Source organism: Oryzias latipes, chromosome 2 (genome assembly GCF_053564925.1).
Source record: "Oryzias latipes strain Hd-rR chromosome 2, Olatipes_Hd-rR_3.1".
NCBI lineage: Eukaryota > Metazoa > Chordata > Actinopteri > Beloniformes > Adrianichthyidae > Oryzias > Oryzias latipes.
In genome coordinates this window covers 32,546,639-32,562,376 of record NC_136238.1, presented here as the reverse complement: position 1 = coordinate 32,562,376, position 15,738 = coordinate 32,546,639, and the positions used below count along the sequence as shown (strand labels likewise).

The 15,738-nt window shown below is 41.8% G+C and overlaps 1 protein-coding gene across 1 annotated transcript in view; it reads left to right on the top strand.

Moving 5' to 3' along the window:
- Window positions 1-15,738, top strand: part of LOC101164420 (uncharacterized) — a 736,165-nt gene that overhangs the window by 51,668 nt on the left and 668,759 nt on the right. The gene's annotated exons all lie outside the window — the stretch shown is intronic.

Sequence of the window (15,738 nt, the reverse complement as noted above, 5' to 3'; positions counted from 1 at the left end):
AAGGTATGTTTTTCAGCTAGCAGTAATAATCAAAGTATCCGTTCTCTGTTTCAAAATGAGATTGCCACAAAACCGTATATTATCTCATACTGGAACAGCTTTGGATGTAGAATTCAGTGGGAAAAGGTTTGGACCCTGCCACAAAAGTATTTCATCACCAATAAAATCAGAGAAATTTCTTTCAAAATTCTTCACAAATTTTATCCAGTGAAACATTTCTTTACTAAGTTTAAAAAAGATCTGGACATAAACTGTTCATTCTGTCATTCCTCACCAGAAACTGTGCCTCATCTTTTTTGGTTTTGCTCTTTCACTCAACTATTTTGGAAAGATGTGATACATTTTATAAGAACTCATCTATGTGAAGATTATAGATTATTTTACGAGCATATTATTTTTGGATATTTTACACAAGAAAGACTTAATGCAGAAAAAATATATGTAGTTAATTTACTTATAATTATGGCTAAATACTTTATACACAAATGTAAATATGCCAACAAAAAAAACGTGTTTTATGTTTTTCAGAAAGAAATGGTTTTGTATGTGAACAGTATTAAATCTTCCACTAACAAAAAAGCTGTCAGAACAGTTGAAACATGGTCTCTCCTGAAACTTTAACAGATTCCTTTGCCTTATTATTTTTGTTTTCTTTTTGCATAACCTGTTTTACATGGTTATCATTATGTTTTTTTGTTCATTCTCATGGCGAACGTGAAGATTGTATTTTGCACACAGTGGAGTTTTGTGTTTGGTATTTTGTATGTGCAAGATATTGTTAATAAAGTTTATTTTTTTTAAAAAACGAACCGGCAAGAAGTAGCCACGGGGGTCCTGCAGCCATCGGAACCTTAACAAATATTTCATCTCCACCTCACCGTTGCCTTTTTTAAGAAATGACAGCTGGTTTTCCCACATTTATATGTAGTTATGGATCGAAAACAAGAGGAATTTGTTTTAATGTAAATGCGTGTTCCAGCGTCTACAGGAAGTGTCGCCCATAATTCACGCAAAGGCTCATGGGGGCTAGGAATAAGGTGGATACGGATTTTCTGTTTCGGTGGCACTTCTATTACCATTATTGGTATTTGAGACATTCCTTTGTGTCTCTAGAGATGCAGACAGATTTGTGACCACTTGAGGTGAAGATAAAATATTTCTTAAGGTTCCGATGGCCTTCTTATTGGTTCGTGTTAGCGTCTGTTCAAAATGGGAGGTGGCGGCCTCTCGTCCAATCAGAGCACGAGAAATCATCTGCCTTCCGTTTCATTCAAAGTGCCTTCCTTTTCATTCAAAGTGCCTTCCTTTTCATGCAAAGTAACTTCCGTTTCATGCATACTCCTCTCTCACACACACATATAAACTCTTCCTCACACGTTCATATATACTTGTCTTTCACATACATACATTCTTTTTTAAGAGTGACAATGAGAGTGAGAATGTATGTATGTGTAAAGTAATATATATGCATGCGAGAGAGAGAATATATGGATGTGCAAGTGAGAATATATGAATGCGTAAGAGAATATATATGCATGCGAGAGAGAGAATATATGGATGTGCAAGTGAGAATATATGTATGCGAAAGAGAGTATATATGACTGTGAGAGCAAGAATGTATGAATGTGAGAGAGAGAATATATGGATGCGTAAGAGAATATATGTATGCGAAAGAGAGTATATATGACTGTGAGAGCAAGAATGTATGAATGTGAGAGAGAGAATATATGGATGCGTAAGAGAATATATGTATGTGAACGAGAGTATATATGACTGTGAGAGCAAGAATGTATGAATGTGAATGGTTCAGAATAAATAATGTCTTATACGGCCCCTCATAGTTATTTCATCTGATGTTGGAAGGATGTACCACTCTCTTTTCACCGACTTATTGAGTTTTGTTAGATCAACACAGATCCTGGCTTTGCCTGTATGTTTCTTTAAGACTGGCACCATTGGAGCGCACCATTTTGTCGGTTTTATTACGCGTTTAATGATGTCATTTTTCTCCATCCTTAACAGCTCCTCTTTCACTTTCTGTAGCATGGGGAATGGTACACGCCTTGCTGTGTGAACTGCGTGTGGCACCACACCTTCTTTTAATTCAATTTTTACTGGAGCCTTTTTTAAAATGCCGTGCTCCCCAAAGGGCTGACTGCCGGCTGTTTGTTCATTTGTATAGTTTGCGATCTCATCTACTCTTCTCACAAGGTTCATTTCTACAGACAGAGAGCGGCTGAGCAGATTGTTGACTCTATGCCCATGCACTACATATATTTTTGATGTGTAGCTCTTGCGTTTGTAGCATACTGCAGCATCAAAGCAACCAAGGCAGGACAGTTCTCCTCCAGGACTGTCTAGTGGGAGATCAGGTGGATGTAACACCTTTCCTGTGTCGAAAGCTTGAAATGTGTCCTCGTTTATAATATTGACATCAGCCCCTGTGTCAATCTTAAATTGGACAGGAACAGATTCAACTTGGAGCAACACCGTCCATGCTTCAGACTTGTTTCCTTTTGCATTGCATATGGAGCCGAGAAAGTAGGAGGTCTGCTCCCCTTCCTGTGCTTCAGTGACCTCATTCACTGACCTGCTGCTGCGACATGCTCTGGCCCAATGCCCCATCTTGTGGCAGTCATGGCACTTGGCTTTTGAAGCTGGACATTTCTCCTCACCTCTGTGTGGCAGCTTTCCACATCTTCCGCATTTCTTTACAGGTTCCCCCCATTTACTGTGTGCGTTTGACTTGCCTGGTTTATGCTGTCGTCTCCAGTTTGTGTTTTTATTTCTGTGCCGTACCTCTTGAACCGCAGCCGTGTCCCCTTGCAGACTCACTTGTGCTGCGACTTCTTCTGCTTGCCGTACACTCTGAACTGTGAGCGCCAATGTTAAATCCGACATCAACTGTAGCCTGCGTGAGAGCTCTTTATCCTGGATCCCACCACGATCCGGTCACGGATGTGCTCCTCTCTGGCCGCTCCGAAGTCACAGTGCTCTGACAGTTCATAGAGTGCTCGGATAAAACTATCTGCTTTCTCCCCTGTCCGCTGCACGCGCTGGTGAAAACACGCTCTTTCGTGGATCACATTCCGCCGCGGGAAAAAATAGTCGTCGAACTTTGCTAGGACGACCTCGATTTTGTCTCTGTCGCCCTCCTTGTTGAATGTAAACGACTTAAAAATATTCTCCGCTTCAGCGCCCATTGCATAGATGAGGCAGCTCACCTGCACCGTCCCCTCATCCTTATTGAGTTTCGTGGCGATTCTGTATCGCTCAAAGCGCTGTCTCCAGTCCGGCCATTCAGTCGGCTTATCAAAGCGGATTAAATTTAGCCATTTCGCTCAGTTCTTTGTCTTCTTACTCCGTATTCGACATTGGTTCTGTCCAGGTCACTTCTGACACCATGTGGAATGACGAGTGGCAATGGTTCGGTGGTTAGCAGCAGACACTTTTATTAACACTCTCCAGACACGCACATCAAACTCCACTGCCGTAGATCGCACTGTCGTAAATCGCACTTTCGCACATTGTCGTGAACAAGCAATTCTGAGCTGCATCATTCATTACATGACAAAGCCAAGTTGTAAACAATGTTGTTCACGCCCATACTTCCCTCCCCCGTTCTCATGCTGTCTTTTTCTACGTCCCACAACACATAGGGGCACCGCCTCATAGGGTGCCCCCTACAGTTTGAAAACACAGTATTATTTCTCATTCTAACTCCTGTTTTTAAGATAGTTTTTTATCTTCTGTTTGAATTACACATATAAAGTTGTTGTGTTGGGATTTTTCCGTGTGCCATTTGGAGAACTGATCACCTCACCAGAAAAGGAGTGGAATGTAAGCTGATTTAATCATGAAAGACAGAACTACCTGTGACTACAGCAAAAAAATTAAAGAATATATGATAACTACTAACCTGTTGACCTACAGGTATTTCACACACAATGTAACCAGGGCGACCCGATCTATAATAAAAGTTTGAGGACAAGGCAGACACACTCCGAGCTCTTTGAAGCAGAGGTATCGAAGGGTTGTCCCTTTCCAGCTATCCTCATGCAAAATTGTACTCGCTTCTTGCTGTCTGTTTTTAATACTGTCTTTTGTTTACAGAAATAACTTTGACAGATGATGATATCTGTAACTACAGCAAGAGTGTGTGGACAAAGTCAAAAGAAGCTCACAATTAGAGAGACAAGAGAAGCAGAAAATTTCCCAACACTCCAAGTTAGAATGAAAGAGGAAGTGCAGTTCTCCATCAGTCCACCGGGGGAGCTGCAGCACAATAACTGTCCACTTGATGCTGAGAGAGACAGTGGAGCTGATCTCAGTTCAGTTCTTGCTGCAGCTCTGACACTCATCTCCACTTCCTCTGATTCCTCCATCACTCTGCTCTCCACCTCCCAGGAACACCGTCCAGTCACAACATCTCTGCAGACCAGCTGCTGCTGCTGCCCCTCTCTGCTTCTCCAGGAGGAACATCCGACTTACCAGCTCATTCCCCTCCACCTGCAGAGAGAAAGTAGAGATACAGAGATGAAGGAATGTCTCCTGATCCTGGTCTGTCAGTCACTGATGCAGCACAGCAGCAGAAAGAGCAGCAGGAGCTTCAGTCCTGTTCAGAGCAGCAGCTTCCTGTCATCTTCACCTGTTGGAGCTTCTGCTGCTCTGATTGGCTGACTGTTGTCCTGAAGCCTGTCATCATTCTCCCCAGAGCTTCACTGACAAGCTGCAGCTTCAAAATTCAATTTTCAATTCAATTCAATTTAATTTGTATAGCCCAAAAACACAACAACAGTCATCTCGATGGGCTTCGAAGTAAAACATAAACTCAAAAGGATCACGAATACAAAGAGTTCAATAGGAAAATACTAAAATGAACTAACAAACTGACTAAGCTATACTGGCATCCCTGCCCTTAGACCCCCCTTCGCGGTAAGGAAAAACTCCTAAAAAAATGGATTCCGGAAAAAACGAAGAAACCTCAGGGGTGCCGACATGAAGGAGGGATCCTCCCCCAGGATGGACAGGCAATTTACCAGAACTCTTAGAGAAGAATTAACTTATCTAAATCTACAACTACATATATAAAGTCCAGCAGATGAGCTTCATCCAGTCGTGGTTGTGGGGGACAGTCAAAGGCCCGAGTCGAGCCGGAGACAGGAACCACAGCCAGGTGTAGGAGCGGGAGCAAAGGCGAGGTAAACGGTCAGGACTGGAGCACGGATGAGCCAACTGGAGTCTGGAAGCACTCCCACTCCCCAGGAGGGGAGAGGGAAAGAGAGACAATACATGAATCGCACTGCACCAAAAAGAGGCATGGAGAACTAAATGATGAATTATGATCAAGAATAGAGGAGAGAGGAAGGGTAGAAATAGATGAGAAAAGAGGACAGAACCCCAGTGCACCATAGTTACCCCAGCTTCAACTTCTAGCAGCCTTTTAAAACAAATAGTTATTGTCATTAAGTTTAATTTAAACACAATAACATTGAGTTAAATAATCTCTGAAAACTAACTAGTCTGACAATAAGCCTGTCCAAAGAGTAATGTTTTAAGTCCAACTTTGAATGTAGAAACTGAATCGGCCTCTCTTACATGAGCTGGGAGCTTATTCCATAAGACAGGGGCTTGGTGGCTAAACGCTCTACCTCCAACTGTACTTTTACTAATTCTAGGAACCACAAGCAGTCCTGCATTTTGCGAGGGAAGTGTTCTTATTGGATGGTAAGGGACTATGAGGTCCTTAATATAGGACGGGGCCATTCCATGTAAGGCCTTATAGGTTAACAGGAGGATCTTGAACTTGATTCTAGAATCAACTGGGAGCCAATGGAGCGAAACCAACACAGGAGTGATGTGATCTCTTCTGGTAGTTCCAGCTAACAATCCAGCTGCTGCGTTCTGAACAAGCTGGAGACTTCTTAAGGAACTCATAGGACACGCTGCCAACCAAGAGTTACAGTAATCCAGCCTCGACGTAACAAATGCATGGATGAGTTTTTCAGCATCACTCTTAGAAAGTATATTTCTGATCTTAGCAATATTCCGCAGGTGAAAAAAGGCAGTTCTACACGCCTGAGATATGTGAGCCTTAAATGATAAGTCCTGGTCAAATAAAACCCCAAGGTATCTAACTGTGGAATTAGGGGCTATACTTATGCCATCCAGGGAGACTATCTGAACAGACAGAGCATCTCTGAGGTTTTTAGGACCGAGTATTATGACCTCAGTTTTTTTTTGGGTTCAAGAGGAGGCAATTAATCCCAAGACTGAGCCCTGTGAGATTCCATAGTTGACTCGAGTGCACTAAGAGGAATGGCCATTTAAATTAACGAACTGATACCTATCAGACAGATAGGATTTAAACCACTGGAGAGCAGATCATCTGATCCCTATGTCCTGCTCTAATCTATGGAGTAAAATACTGTGGTCGATAGTGTCAAAGGCTGCACTGAGGTCCAACAGGACCAGAATAGAAAGTAGTCCCTTTTCTGAGGGCAATAACAAGTCATTAGAGACTCTAACTAGTGCAGTTTCCATACTGTGGTGAGGTCTAAACCCCGACTGAAAGTCTTCAAAGTGGCTGTTGTCCTGTAGGTGGCAGTAAGGTGAGTTTTCTTTTTAACAGCATCCTTGCAAAAGAGTGCAGATACTTTTTCCCCTGCTCCTGCCGCTTCCTGCTTTATGTTGATAATGTCAATGACAGACTTTGATGGTCTAGTTATTACAGGTGATTTTAATGTTCATGTTGATAATGTCAATGACAGAAATGCAAAAGAGCTCAATGCTGTCCTTGAAACCTTTGATCTAATTCAGCATGTGAGTTGCCCCACCCACAACAGAGGGCACACTCTGGACCTGCTCATCACAAAGGGGGTTAATATTCACAATGTCAGTGTGGTTGATGTCGCCCTCTCTGATCATTTCTGTGTATTCTTTGACCTGTCTGTTGCTCCCAAACCACCGCCTGGCCCTGCAGTTGTCCAAAGGAGACAAATAAATGAGAGCACTAGGGCACAGTTTGTAGAAATGATAGACCCTGAAAACGCCTCTGGTGCCAATGTTGATGAAATACTGAATTCTGTTACTTCTAGTATCTTGAATGTTCTGGATGCCATTACCCCTATGAAGGTTAAATTGAGAAAACATAGACAGAAAGCTACCTGGAGGAACGATGATCTAGTCAGGGCACAGAAACAACAGTGCCGCAGAGCTGAGCGAAAGTGGCGCAAGTCAAAGCTCCAGGTTCATTATGAAATGTATAAGGGGGAGTTGTACGCTTACAACCAGATCTTATGCAGAACAAGGGAAAGGTACTTCTCTGAAATCATTGGAAGTTGCAGCAGCAACTCTCGTGTCCTGTTCACAACAGTAAACAGATTAACCAACCCTCCAACCCAGCTACCAATAGAACTGGTTTGCACACCTAATTGTAATGAGTTTGCTGCATTTTTTTATTGACAAGGTTCAGGGCATTAAAAAAGCCATCAACTCCACAACACATATAACTATCCAACGGCCACCTACTCACTCTTTTTTTTTTTTTTTTAACTTGTCCTGTCCAACAGCTAGGCAGACAGATGAGAGCTGAGGGCCTCTTGTGTTGGACATATTTTACTTTAACAAGAGGGGTTATTAATCTTCAGACAAACCAAAGGTATGTCTGAATAAACCCCTTTTGTAATTGAGGCCAAACTTTATTGATTTCAATCATGTTTGAAAATCTTTGGTGTTGGACCGGACGGAAAAGGAAAGAGGGGAAGAAGAGAGAGGGACGTTAGAGAGAGGGGGGGTAGAAGGGTGATAATAGGAGGGGAAGGGGGGTAAGACCATGAAGCAGCATAAAGCAAAAAGGGCGGGGCCTGTCCACACACACACTCAAATGTTATAAACACACCTGCTAGCTGCAAAAATGTCCACCTGTCGACATGTACACAAAACAGATAGTGTTCACACGCATACTTATGCCTTAAAACCAACTAGTGTGAAATATTTCAGTCATTTAATCATGCAAACTGTTAGTGCAAAGGTGAGCTAACACCTGTGCTCAGGTGAGTGTTTATGTTCTTCTAAAATGGATGGTGGAACGTGAAAAGAAGGAGGGAGAGTGCCCAGCCATCCCCACCCCAAGACCCCCACCGCAGCAGCAGCAGCAGCCGGAATCCCCCCAATGCCACACGGGAACCGGCAGGGAACAACCGCCGCCCGGGCGACCAAGCCCGCCACCCAGGCCAGGGCCAGCAGGACCGCCGCAAGGCCCCCAGAGCCAGAGAGCAGGGAGGCACGGAGGGAAAGAGAGCGCCCCAGCCAAACCAGGAGAGCAGCCCTAGGGGCCTACTCACCTACTCACTCTAAGCTGACTCACTTTGTACCTGTCACTGACCAAACTGTCCAAGAGACCATCACCCGTCTGAGCTCGTCTACATGCTGCCTTGATATGTTACCCACTAGATTTCTAAAGTCTGTCTTGAACAGTGTGTTGCCATCAATTACTCAAATAGTTAACATGTCTCTTCAATCTGGAATATTTCCCGAGGCCTTAAAAACTGCAGTCATTAAACATCTCCTGAAGAAAAGCGGTCTTGATCCCACTGTACTGAATAATTACAGACATATCTCTAATCTGCCATTTTTAGGAAAAGTCCTTGAAAAAGTTGTCTACCAACAGCTCACTGACTTTCTCTTATCAAACAATTCATTTGATGTTTTCCAGTCAGGTTTTAGACGCCATCATAGCACAGAAACTGCTCTTATCAAGGTAACCAACGACATCCGCCTGAACACTGATGATGGCAAAGTCTCTGTCTTAATCCTGCTAGACCTGAGTGCTGCCTTTGATACTGTTGATCATGGGATCCTTATGCACAGACTCCAAGACTGGGTTGGCATATTATTATTATTATCATTAATAGACTTAGTTTTTATTATTTATTGACTAATTATTTATTTATTGTTATTATTTATTTTTTGTACTGACTTACTATTGATTTATTATTATTATTATTATTATTATTATTATTATTATTATTATTATTATTGACTTATTGTTGGGTTTTTCTAAATAATTTAAATTACATGTCAAAGAGGTCTAAAACTTCTAAATGTTTAGAAATTGTTTTTAAAATTCTTTGAAATTATTTTTTCTTCGTAAGTCCTGCAACAATGCATTTCCATTAAAGTTTGAGCTTTTAAGGCTGACCGTTTGTCTTCTTTAACAACAACAAATGATGTATCTATATATATATATATTATATATATAAATATAATATATTTACATATATGTACAAATATATATAAATTTAACAATATAAATAGCATATAAAAGGTACTTAGACACCACTAAAAGCAATAGAAATCATTGTCATGTGGGCCTCCTCGACCTCACCAAGATGGCGTCGTGCTCCGCCACCGTCGGCCAGGCTTCTAAAGCGGGCGTGTCTCCTCTAGTGATATAACTCATTGGACTACATGACCTTGACTTGTGGTGTGCCCCAGGGATCGATCCTGGGACCCCTTCTGTTCAACCTCTACATGCTGCCACTAGGGCAGTTAATACGCAGTAATAACATATCTTATCACAACTATGCATATGATACTCAGATCTATGTGTCACTGACAACAGGTGAATATGGGCTGGTGGATTGACTCAGCCACTGCCTCCCACAGATCAGTGCGTGGATGCAGAACAACTTTCTCCAACTAAACTCAAACAAGACCGAAGTTATTATTTTTGGCCCACAGAAACAAAGAGAAAGTGTCAGCAGCTACCTTCATTCTCTGTCTCTTAAACCCTCAAATCAAGACTTTGACCTGAACTTTAACAGCCATATCAAGTCAGTAACATCAGCGGCATTTTACCATCTGAATAACATTGCCAAAATCAAAAACATAGTGTCAAAGCCAGACCTGGAGATACTTATTCATGCATTTGTCTCCAGTAGGTTAGACTACTGTAACGGCCTGCTCACCGGCCTCTCCAAACGAGCTGTGAAACAGCTTCAGTACATCCAGAATGCTGCTGCTCGAGTCCTGACCAGAACCAGGAAGTATGATCATATCAGTCCTGTGCTCAGGTCTCTGCACTGGCTCCCTGTACCTCAAAGAATAGACTTCAAAGCATTTCTGCTTGTGTACAAGTCTCTCCATGGCCGCGCACCAAAGTACATCTCTGATATGTTAGTGCCATATGAACCATCTCGTACTCTGAGGACCTCAGGGACCGGCCTCCTGTTGATTCCCAGAGTCAGAACTAAACAAGGGGAATCAGCGTTTCAATATTCTGCAGCTAAAATCTGGAACAGCCTCCCTGAAGTCGTAAGACAGGCCTCTTCTGTGTTCATGTTCAAATCTAGACTTAAAACATTTCTGTTTAGCCGTGTATTTGACTGAAAGGTCCTATCTGCACTTTTCTTTCCTTTCCTTCCTTTATTTTTAAATCAATTTTCAATTTTTTTCTTTTCTTTTAAAATACATTTTACTTTGATTATTTCTATGATATATTGTGATTTTAATTCATTTTTCTGTTTTGTGAAGCACCTTGAACTACTTTGTGTACGAATTGTGCTTTACAAATAAACTTGCCTTGCCTTGCCTTGCCTAAAGCTGCTTAACTACAACTCTTTCTAGGATTTTAGAAATAAAGGGCAGGTTTGATATCGGTCTATAGTTGGCCAAGATGCTAGGATCCAAACTGGGCTTTTTCAAAGAGGTTTAACAACTGCATATTTAAAAGACTGTTTCACGTAACCCGCTTCCAGAGAGGTATTTTTATTTTTTTGATTTGAAATGGTTTATTTCAAGCAATTAAGTACAAATAATACACAACAGCAATATAATCATCAGTTATACATTGCTTGAAAGGGAGTGGAAGGAAGCGAACTTATATAATCCCACCCCATTATACTGTAACCATTTTATTACATGATTTATCAATATCCGGTTCCCAGTTTTTATCAGACAGAATTAAGAATCATAAGATATTGATAAAGCACATGACAAAGATGAATTACTTAAGTATTACGTCAAAAATAACTATTTTAGAAATCAATATGGCAAATGCAGATCAGTCATCTGAAATATATGCAGATTATGTTACTTATAAAAGCCATTCATATGAATAAAACATAATACTATATCTGTAAAGTAGACACAACACTGTTTCAGGAATTTTCATAGCAAAATTTCATCAAGTATCAAAAGTTAAAAACATGTACAAAATTATGCTACATTAGGAAAGATTTTTGAATCAATTTATCAATTTTTGGAGAAATTGAAGTAATATCATTAAAAGTCAATCAAATTAACAATTTTCAATAAGTGATTAATCATTTGTTTTACTTTTTTTTATTTATTTTTTTATAATAAAGTATTAGGGGAAAAGTAAAAAGGGTCCATAACTGTCGATTGTCCAAGGTTGGCATTTCTTCTTTTACTGATAACAGCCGTACTTCTGGGTTTAAACAGAGTTAATAGTTCTCTTCGATGTTATGTCTGCAGACATTTGATTCAGGTCCATATCCTTCTTCAGCTGATATCAGCGACGGTGAAAGTTGAGGTCAAGTTGTCTGCAGGTTAGAACTCTGCTGTTATTCAGGTTACGTCAGACATACAGAGAAAGTGAGGAATCCAGGCGTCATATTTCTTGAAATTATTTGGCTCTTTGGTTTATTACTCCACGTTGTTTCAGACGACCGTGATTAAACACTTCTCAAAGTCCTTTATGGTGTTCAGAACCTTGGATCGGTCCGGTGGACCGAGCGGTTTGACGTAAATCCTGCAGCCTTTAACCCAAGTGTTCTCAATCTGCTTACGCTTCCTGAGAAGCCTGGCATGTTTGGCGATTTCAGCATTCCTTCTGGTCAGATGGTCGTTCAGATAAGCAGCAGATCCCTTCAGATTCTTCCTTTGATTCATCAAAGCTAGCTTGTGTTTGTGATTCACAAACCTGATGAGGATCGCTGGTTTATCCGTCTCCTTTCTCCTGGGGAGCAGGTGGCAGGTCTCGATGGTATTGAGATCCAGGGAAATCCCTTTAGATGTGAGAAATGAATGTATTTGCTGCTCCAAAGACTCTGCCCCGATCACCGTATTAGCACTGCTAGCTACGCTAGCGCTAGAATTAGCAGTGCTTGCTCCTGCTGTCAGTTTCGCTCGAGGCTTGATTGGTACTGCAGTGAGAATGACATTATTCATCCTTACTTGCTGTTCCACATCGTCCAGTCTTTTCTCCAGAATCTCGACCCGGTTTTCTCGCTGCTCGTTTTGAGCCTGAAATCTTCGGAACTCTTCCATCATCTCCCAAAGTGGCATTAGCTTAGCCGACACTTGTTCCATAAAACTTTTCAGCGTTTCTTGAATAATGTCAAGAGTCTTTTTGAGGTCTTCGTATTCCTGGGGTTTCTTCGGGGGCATGGTCAGCTCTCTTTTTTGGGGAAAATCAACCTTTTAAGTAATTTGAAGATAGTTGTATTCGCAGAGAGGCACGCCACGCGCCCTGCCCGTAACACGGAACCGGAAATTATTTATCATTGTTAATATGGGATCATTAATTAGGGGAAAATTTTCTTTAAAAAGTCTAGTGGGAATTGGGTCTAACAGACATGTTGAGGATTTGGAGGACGTAATAATTGATGTTATTTCCGCTTGATCCACAATAGTGAAGCAGTCTAATGTTACAGAGGTTTCTATGGATGCCTCCATTTCTAACGCTTCAGCCTGTTCTGGGGTGATTGTAGGAATAACTTGATTTAACTTATGTCTAATATTTGAGATTTTACTTTCGAAAAATGTAAGAAAATCATCAGAGCTGAGAGAAACAGGAACATGTGGTTCTACTGAGCTCTGACTGCGAGTTCATTTAGCAATAGTGCTAAAAAGAAATCTTGGATTGTTTCCATTCTCTGATATTAAGTTTGAATAGTACTGGCTTCTAGCTCTACGCAGATCTTTTTTATAAGCTCACAGGAAACTCTGCATCTTTGCTCTCAGACTAACTTTTGGACCAAACATCTGGAAGCAGCTGGACTGACTCTAACCCTCTACTGACCTCAGAGTCTGCAGTTTGGAGTTTGGACTCTCCACCAGATCCTGGAGCTGCTGAACATCTGAAGAATGAAGGTTGTTGTATCTCAAGTCAAGTTCTGTCAGGTGGGACGGGTTGGACTTCAGAACTGAGACCAGAGCAGCACAGCTGGTCTTTGATAATCTGCAGTCAAACAACCTGAATCAAGAAGAAAGAGTTGAGCTTAAAGACAAAATTCATGTTTTTCATCCTTCACTTCTTCTAAAGAGTTCAGAGCTAAAGAAGATCAGAAAGTTTAGAAAAAGTCCAAAGATGTGAAGCAACAGCAGCGGATCAGAAGAGTCCAGCAGAAGCAGAGAAGAAGAACATTCAGGAACATTCAGGACAACATGCAGCTGCTTCAGGAAAGAAGTCCAGATGTGTGAAAGTCAAACATCAGCCTGTGGCTGCATCCAAACCAACTGATGTTTCTGCAGCAACAGCAGAAAAAGTCCACTTCCTCTTTCTGCTCAGCTCTTCTCCAAACAGCACTGAATCATGGGAGAATTTCAGCAGCATGATGCTGGAAAGTCTTCATCCCAGTTTTCAGGAGATGATCTTCCAGTCCTTCTCTGCTGCAGCCCTTCAAGCAGAGACTTTCAGGTCCAACAGATCAAAGCAGAGAGAAGAAGGAAGTGATGAGGAAGAGTCAGCAGCAAATGTTGGACATTGATCCCTGACTTCAGCTCTGAATGAAGAGTCAGAAGCTGCTGGGAGCTTTGATGGATGATGTGATGATGTTTGTGGATGAAAAGGTGAGGATGTTTGTGGAGGATGTGTCTGTCAGAGCAGCATCCAGCTGCAGCATGACTCTGTCACTGTCTGCTCATCAGCCGCTGGACTCTCAGCTGCATCTGCTGAAACACAGCAGCAGGACTCAGAGTGCATGTGAGCGTGCACGGCTGCTTCTTCTGCACGCGCTTTAAAGGAGTCTTTTGGAGCAAAGACACAAAGAAGAGCTGATGGCTGCAAGCAGAACTTTATGGAGCACAAATGTCAGCAGACAGCTTTGAAACGAGCAGCTGCTGGAAGAAAAGAAGAAGTTCTTCTGCAGATCTTTGAAGAGAACAAGCAGCTGCAGGAAGAAAAGAAAAAGTTCTTCTGCAGATCTTTAAAGAGAACAAGCAGCTGCAGGAAGAAAAGAAGTTCTTCTGCAGATCTTTGAAGAGAACAAGCAGCTGCAGGAAGAAAAGAAGAAGTTCTTCTGCAGATTTTTAAAGAGAACAAGCAGCTGCAGGAAGAAAAGAAGTTCTTCTGCAGATCTTTGAAGAGAACAAGCCGCTGCAGGAAGAAAAGAAGAAGTTCTTCTGCAGATCTTTGAAGCGAACAAGCAGCTGCAGGAAGAAAAGACGATGTTCTTCTGCAGATCTCTGAAAAGAACAAGCCGCTGCAGGAAGAAAAGAAGAAGTTCTTCTGCAGATCTTTGAAGAGAACAAGCAGCTGCAGGAAGAAAAGACGATGTTCTTCTGCAGATCTCTGAAGAGAACAAGCAGCTGCAGGAGGAAAAGAAGTACTTATTCTGCAGATATTTGAAGAGAACAAGGAGCTGCAGAAAGAAAAGAAGACGTTCTTCTGCAGATATTTGAAGAGAACAAGCAGCTGCAGGAAGAAAAGAAGTTCTTCTGCAGATCTTTGAAGAGAACAAGCAGCTGCAGGAAGAAAAGAAGTTCTTCTGCAGATCTTTGAAGAGAACAAGCAGCTGCAGGAGGAAAAGAAGTACTTATTCTGCAGATATTTGAAGAGAACAAGGAGCTGCAGAAAGAAAAGAAGACGTTCTTCTGCAGATATTTGAAGAGAACAAGCAGCTGCAGGAAGAAAAGAAGTTCTTCTGCAGATCTTTGAAGAGAACAAGCAGCTGCAGGAAGAAAAGAAGTTCTTCTGCAGATCTTTGAAGAGAACAAGCAGCTGCAGGAAGAAAAGAAGAAGTTCTTCTGCAGATTTTTGAAGAGAACAAGCAGCTGCAGGAAGAAAAGAAGATGTTCTTCTGCAGATCATTGAAGAGAACAAGCAGCTGCAGGAAGAAAAGAAGATGTTCTTCTGCAGATCTCTGAAGAGAACAAGCAGCTGCAGGAAGAAAAGAACTACTTATTCTGCAGATATTTGAAGAGAACAAGGAGCTGCAGAAAGAAAAGAAGATGTTCTTCTGCAGATCTTTGAAGAGAACAAGCAGCTGCAGGAAGAAAATAACAAGTTCTTCCAGAAGATCTCAGAAGAGAACAAGCAGCTGCAGGAAGTTCTGCAGATCAGAATCTGGACATTTCTGCTCACTCTGGGTCAACAGAACTTTGTCATCATATTGGTCTGAACACAACTGAAACATGGAGTCTGACCTCAGAGTCTGGAGTCTGCAGTCTGGACTCTCTAGAAAACCACACAGATGAAAAACTCCTGAATCCTGCAGGTTCTGGTTGTTGCTCAGGTCCAGTTCTGTCAGATTAGACAGGTTTTTCTTCAGAGCTGAGACCAGAGCTTCACAGCTGATCTTTGTCCAGCAGTACCTCAACCTGCAATCAGACAGAAAAGTGTGTTCAGGAGCAGTGATGCAGCTGGAGGTCCAGGAACTTGGTCCATTCAGTCAGGTGGGACCCACCCTGATGACAGACTGACAGATGACATTTTCACTGTTTGCTCATTTCTTTTGGATTTTGACCCAAAAACATGATCATGAATGAAAA